A 6,918-nucleotide genomic window follows, 5' to 3' on the forward strand; every position below is an offset into this window, starting at 1 on the left:
AGAGATTAGACAGGTGGAAACCCTGGAAGCATAGTGGTTAAGAGCTACAGCTGCTAAACAAAAGTTCGACAGTTGGAATCCACCAGGCGCTCCTTGGAAACCATATGGGGCAGTTCTACTCTGTTTTATAGGGTCACTATGTGTCAGAATCGACTCAACAGCAATGGGTTATAGAACAAAAAACGACACACATGAGGAATGTTCTTATTTCAGTCATGAATATGAGACCAAAAGGGCAACACCTGGCCAAAAGCAATGACAAGAAGACAGGAAGGGACAGGAAAAATGGACAGATGGAAATGGGGAATAGGAATATGCAGGGATTGCAACCAAAGTCACAAAACAATTTGTGTATAAATTATTGAATGAGAAACTAATTTGCTCTGTAAAGTTTCACCTAAAACACAATTAAATTAAAAAAAAAAAAAAGGAAAGAAAAAGGTCACATATTTCTCCTTTAAATTATATAAGTTTTAAATGTACAGATCTGTGTTGGTTTTCTATTGCTGCATAACAAATGATCCCAAATTAAGTAGCTTAAAGCAGAACTCATTTGTTATCTCACAGTTCTCTAGGTCAAGAATCTGGCTGGATTCTCTGCTCAGGGTCTCACTGGGCCAAAACCAGGGTGTCAGCCAGGGCTGCAGTTCCTATGTGGGGCTCAGGGTCTTCTTCCCAAATCACTAGTTATTAGCAAAATTCACTTCCTTCTCCCACTTTACATCAATGCCCTCCATTTTCAAGCCAGCAACAACATTTGAGTCCTCATGCTTTGATTCCTCTGGCTTCCTCTTCTGTTTTTTTTTTTTTTTTTAAACATTTGAATGGACTTTTTTCTTCTTCTTTTTTTTTTAAAAGCAGTATTAGGTTTAGGGAAAAATTGGGAAGAAAGTGCCGAGATTTCCCAAGTAACCCTTCCCTCAACACAAACTCCCCTATTATTAACATCTTGTATTTTTGTTACAATTGATGAACCAATATTGATACATTTATTATTCATCAAAGCCCACAGTTTGTGTGACTCTTTGTGTACAGTCCTATGGGTTTTGACAAATGTGCATTGTCATGTGTCCACCATTACAGTATCATACAGAATAGTTTTACTACCCTGAAAATGTCCTGTGCTCCATTTCTTTATCCCACCCACCTCTGCCTGAACCCCTGGCAACCACTAATTTTCAATTATATCTACAGTTTTGCCTTTTCCAGAAAATCCTACAGTTGAACTAAACCAGTATGTAGCTTTTTAGACTGGCTCCCTTCACTTACCAATATGTACTTAAGGTTCTTCCATGTCTTTCATAGTTCATTTCTTTTTATCACTTAATCTCTTCTGGGTTTAAAAGGCTCCTCTGATTACACTGGGCCTATCCAGATAATCCTGGATAATCTTCTTGCTTTAAAGTTCAGTGATTAGTAACCTACATAACATCTGAAAAATCCTTCACAGCAGTACCTAGAATGGGAATCTTGAGGGATATCTTTAGAATTCCGCCCACCACAGGATCCAAAAGCTCAGGCTAAAGACTGTGTAGCTAAGTGATATTTAAACTTATTATGTTAAGCAACTATGAAGAGAGGACAAAACATATTATCCAAAAAAAAAAAAAAAAAAGAGTGAAAGACCTGCTAACCATCTTGAATTTTTTGTCCTGACCCTGGTCTTTAAAAAAAAAAAAAAAGAGTGAAAGACCTGCTAACCATCTTGAATTTTTTGTCCTGACCCTGGTCTTTAAATTAAACCTTGAGTGATAGAGTGAAGGTGATTGGAAGGGAGTTTAGATCTTAGAACTCTTAACTCTGGTATTGGTAACACTGTTCGGGTAGGTAATTTAACTTCTCCAAGACTCAGTTTCCTATCTGACCCATGGCCTCATTAGATAAAAAATGAATAATATTAATGGCTTTCCAGAGTTTGTTATGAGAGTTAAATAAGGTACTTTCTTTTCTTTTTTTTTATTCTTATTGTGCTTTAAGTGAAAGTTTACAAATCAAGTCAGTCTCTCATAAGAAAATTTATATACGCCTTGCTATATGCTCTTAACTGCTCTCTCCCTAATGAGAGAGCATACTCCTTCCCTCCACTCTCTGTTTTCATGTCCATTCAGCCAGCTTCTGACGTCCTCTGCTCTCTCATCTCCCCTCCAGACAGGAGATGCCAACATAGTCTTATGTGTCTACTTGATCCAAGAAGCTCATTCTTCACCAGTATCATATTCTATCCTATAGTCTAGTCCAATCCTTGTCTGAAGAACTGGTTTTGGGAATGGTTCCTGTCTTGGCCTAACAGAAGGTCTGGGGACCATGACCTCTGGGGTCCTTCTAGTCTCAGTCAGACCATTAAGTCTGGTCTTTTTACAAGAATTTGGGGTCTTCATCCCACTGCTCTCCTGCTCCTTCAGGGGTTCTCTGTTGTGTTCCCTGTCAGGGCAGTCATCGGTTATAGCTGGGTACCATCTAGTTCTTCTAGTCTCAGGCTGTTGTAGTCTCTGGTTTATGTGATCCTTTCTGTCTCTTAGGCGCATAATTGCCTTGTGTCTTTGGTGTTCTTCATTCTCCTTTGACCCAGGTGGGTTGAGACCCATTGATGCATCTTAGATAGCCGCTTTCCAGCATTTGAGACCCCAGAAGCCACTTTCCAAAGTAGGATGCAGAATGTTTTCTTGATAGATTTTATTATGCCAATTGACTTAGATGTGCTCTGAAACCATGGTCTCCAAACCCCCACCCCTGCTATGCTGGCCTTCAAAGAGTTCAGTTTATACCGGAAAATACTTTGCTTTTAGTTTTGTCCAGTCGTGCAGACCTCGCCTGTATTGTGTGTTATCTTTCCCTTCACCTAAAATACTTCTTCTCTACTATCTAATTAGTGAAAACCCCTCTCCCTACCTCCCCCTCTCATAACCATCGAAGAATATTCTCTTCTCTGTTTAAACTACTTCTCCTGTTATTAAAATAGTGGTCTTATACAACATTTGTCCTTTTGCAACTGACTAATTTCACTCAGCATAATGTCTTCCAGATTCCTCCATGTTATGAAATGTTTCATGGATTCATCATTGTTCTTTATCAATGGGTAGTATTCCATAATTTATTTATCCATTCATCTGTTGATAGGCTCCTTGGTTGCTTCCATCTTTTTGCTATTGTAAACAGTGCTGCAATGAACATGGGTGTGCATGTATCTGTTCATGTAAAGGCTCTGAATTCTCTAGGATATATTCCAAGGACTGGGATTGCTGGATTGTATGGTAATTCTATTTCAAGTTTTTTAAGGAAGCACCAAATCAATTTCCAAAGTATTTGTACCATTTTACATTCCCACCAGCAGTGTGTAAGTGTTCCAGCCTCTCCACAAGCTCTCCAACATTTATTATTTTGTGTTTTTTGGATTAATGCCAGCCTTTTTGGAGTGAGATGGAATCTCATTGTAGTTTTGATTTGCATTTCTCTAATGGCTAATGATTGTGAGCATTTCCACATGTATCTGTTAGCCGCCTGAATGTCTTCACTAATGAATTGCCTGTTCATATCCTTTGCCCACTTTTTAATTAGGTTATTTGTCTTTTTGTAGTTGGGTTTTTGCAGTATCATGTAGATTTTAGAGATCAGAAGCTGATCGGAAATGTCATAGCTAAAAACTTTTTCCCAGTCTGCAGGTAATCTTTTTACTCTTTTGGTGAAGTCTTTGGGTGAGCATAGGTGTTTGATTTTTAGGAGCTCCCGGTAATCTACTTTTTCTATTGCATTGTTAGTAATGTTTTGTATACTATTTATGCCATGTATTAGGGCTCCTAGTGTTGTCCCTATATTTTCTTCCGTGACATTCATCATTTTAGATTTTACATGTAGGTCTTCGATCCAGTCTGAGTTATTTTTTGAGTAGGGTGTGAGGTGTGGGTCTTGTTTCATTTTTTTGCAGATGGATATCCAGTTATGCCAGCACCATTTGTTAAAGAGACTGTCTTTTCCCCCATTTAACTGATTTTGGGCCTTTGTCAAATATCAGCTGCTCATATGCAAATGGATTTATGTCTGGATTCTCAATTCTGTTCCACTGGTCTATATATCAGTTGTTGTACCAGTACCAGACTGTTTGGACTACTGTGGCAGTATAATAGGTTCTAAAATCTGGTAGAGTGAGGCCTCCCACTTTGTTCTTCTTTTTCAGTTATGCTTTACTTATCTGGGGCCTCTTTTCCTTCCATACAAAGTTGATGATTTGTTTCTCCATCTTATTAAAAAAGTCTTGGAATTTGAATTTGAATTTCATTGTATCTATATACCACTTTTGGTAGAAGACCTTTTACAATGTTAAGTCTTCCTACCCATGAGCAAGGCATGTTCTTCCACTTATGTAGGTCTCTTTTGGTTTCTTGCACCAATGTCTTGTAGTTTTCTTTGCATAGGTCCTTTACATCTCTGGTAAGATTTATTCATAAGTATTTTGTCTTCTTGGGGACTACTGTAAATGGTATTGATTTGGTGATTTCCTCCTCAAAGTTCTTTTTGTTGGCGTAGAGGAATCCAACTGATTTTTGTATGTTTATCTTGTATTCTGATACTCTGCTGAACTCTTCTATTAGTTTCAGTAGTTTTCTTGAGGATTCCTTAGGGTTTTCTGTGTATAAGATCATGTCAACTGCAAATAGAAATACTTTTACTTCTTCCTTGCCAATCTAGGTGCCCTTTATTTCTTTATCTAGCCTAATTGCTCTGGCTAGGACCTCCAGCACAATGTTGAATAAGAGTGGTCATAAAGGGCACCCTTGTCTGGTTCCTGATCTCAAGGGGAATGCTTTCAGGCTCTCTCCATTTAGGATAATGTTGGCTGATCGCTTTGTATAGATGCCCTTTATTATGTTGAGGAATTTTCCTTCTATTCCTATTTTGCTGAGAGTTTTTGTCATGAATGGGTGCTGAACTTTGTCAAATGCCTTTTCTGCATCAAGTGATAAGATCATGTGGTTCTTGTCTTTTGTTTTATTTTTATGACGGATTACATTAATTTTTTTTCTAATGTTGGACTATCCCTGCATTAAAAAAAAAAAAAAATAGTGCTATCCTGGTATGAATTCCACTTGGTTGTGGTGAATTATTTTTTTTGATATGTTGTTGAATTCTATTGGCTAGAACTTTGTTGAGGATTTTTGGTTCTAAGTTCATGAAGGCTATAGGTCTGTAATTTTCTTTTCTTGTAGTGTCTTTACCTGGTTTTGGTATCAGGGATATGCTGGCTTTATGAATGAATTTGGGAGTATTCCGTCCTTTTCTATGCTCTGAAATACCTTTAGTAGTAGTGGTGTTAACTCTTCTCTGAAAGTTTGGTAGAACTCTGCAGTGAAGCCGTCCAGGCCAGGGCTTTTTTTTGTTGGGAGTTTTTTGATTACCTTTTCAATCTCTTCTTTTGTTATGGGTCTATTTAGTTGTTCTACCTCTTTTTGTGTTAGTCTAGGTAGGTAGTGTATTTCTAGGAATTCATCCATTTCTTCTAGGTTTTCAAATTTGTTAGAGTACAGTTTTTCATAGCAATCTGATATGAGTCTATTAATTTCAGTTGGGTCTGTTGTAATATTGCCCATCTCATTTCTTATTTGGGTTATTTGCTTTCTCTCCTGTTTTTCTTTTGTCAGTTTGGCCAATGGTTTACCAATTTTGTTAATTTTTTCAAAGAACCAGCTTTTGGTCTTGGTTAATTCTTTCAATTGTTTTTCTGTTGTCTGTTTCATTTAGTTCTGCTCTAATTTTTATTATTTGCTTTCTTCTGGTACCTGAGGGTTTCTTTTGTTGCTCTCTTTCCATTTGTTCAAGTTGTAGGGACAGTTCTTTGATTTTGGCCCTTTCTTCTTTTTGTATGTGTGCATTTATTGATATAAATTGACCTCTGAGGGCTGCTTTTGCTGTGTCCTGAAGGTTCTGATAGAAGTATTTTCATTCTCATTGGATTCTATGAATTTCTTTATTCCCTCTTTAATGTCTTCTATAATGCATTTTTTTTTTTGAGCAGGGTATTGTTCAGTTTCCAAGTGTTTGATTTCTTTTCACTGCTTTTTCTGTTCTTGATTTCTACTTTTATGACCTTATGGTCAGAGAAGATGCTTTGTAATATTTCAATGTTTTGGATTCTGCTAAGGCTTGCTTTATGACCTAATATGTGGTCTATTCTAGAGAATGTTCCATGTGCACTAGAAAAGAAAGTATACTTGGCTGCTGTTGGGTGAGTGTTTTGTATATGTCCCTGAGGTCAAGTTGGTTGATTGTGGCATTTAGGTCTTCCAAGTCTTTATTGAGCTTCTTTCTGGATGTCCTGTCCTTCATCGAAAGGTCTCCTACTATAATTGTGGAGCTGTCTATCTCAGTTTTCAATGTTGTTAGAGTTTTTTTTAAGTATCTTGCAGCCCTGTCATTGGGTGCATAAATATTTAATATGGCTATATCCTACTGGTATATTGTCCCTCTAATCATTATATAGTGTCCTTCCTTGTCCTTTGTGGTGGATTTAACTTTAAAGTCTATTTTGCCAGAAATTAGTATTGCCACTCCTGTTCTTTTTTTATTATTGTTTGCTTGATAAATTTTTTTTCCATCCTTTGAGTTTTAGTTTTTTTGTGTCTCTAAGTCGAAGGTATGTCTCTTGTAGGCAGCATATAGACAGATTGTGTTTTTTTATCCATTGTATCTTTATTGGTGAATTTAGTCCATTTACATTCAGCGTAATTATAGATAGGTATGAGTTTAGTGCTTTCATTTTGATGTCTTTTTTGTGTGTTGTTGACAGTTCCTTTTTCCCACTTAATTTTTTGTGCTGAGTAGTTTATCTTTCTATATTGTTTTTTCCTCTTATTCATTGTTGTTGATTTTGTTTCTGCTGAATCTCTTTTTTTTTTCTTGTATTTTATTTTAATGAGTAGGATAGTT

The sequence above is a fragment of the Elephas maximus genome, chromosome 1 (genome assembly GCF_024166365.1).
Source record: "Elephas maximus indicus isolate mEleMax1 chromosome 1, mEleMax1 primary haplotype, whole genome shotgun sequence".
Lineage (NCBI taxonomy): Eukaryota > Metazoa > Chordata > Mammalia > Proboscidea > Elephantidae > Elephas > Elephas maximus.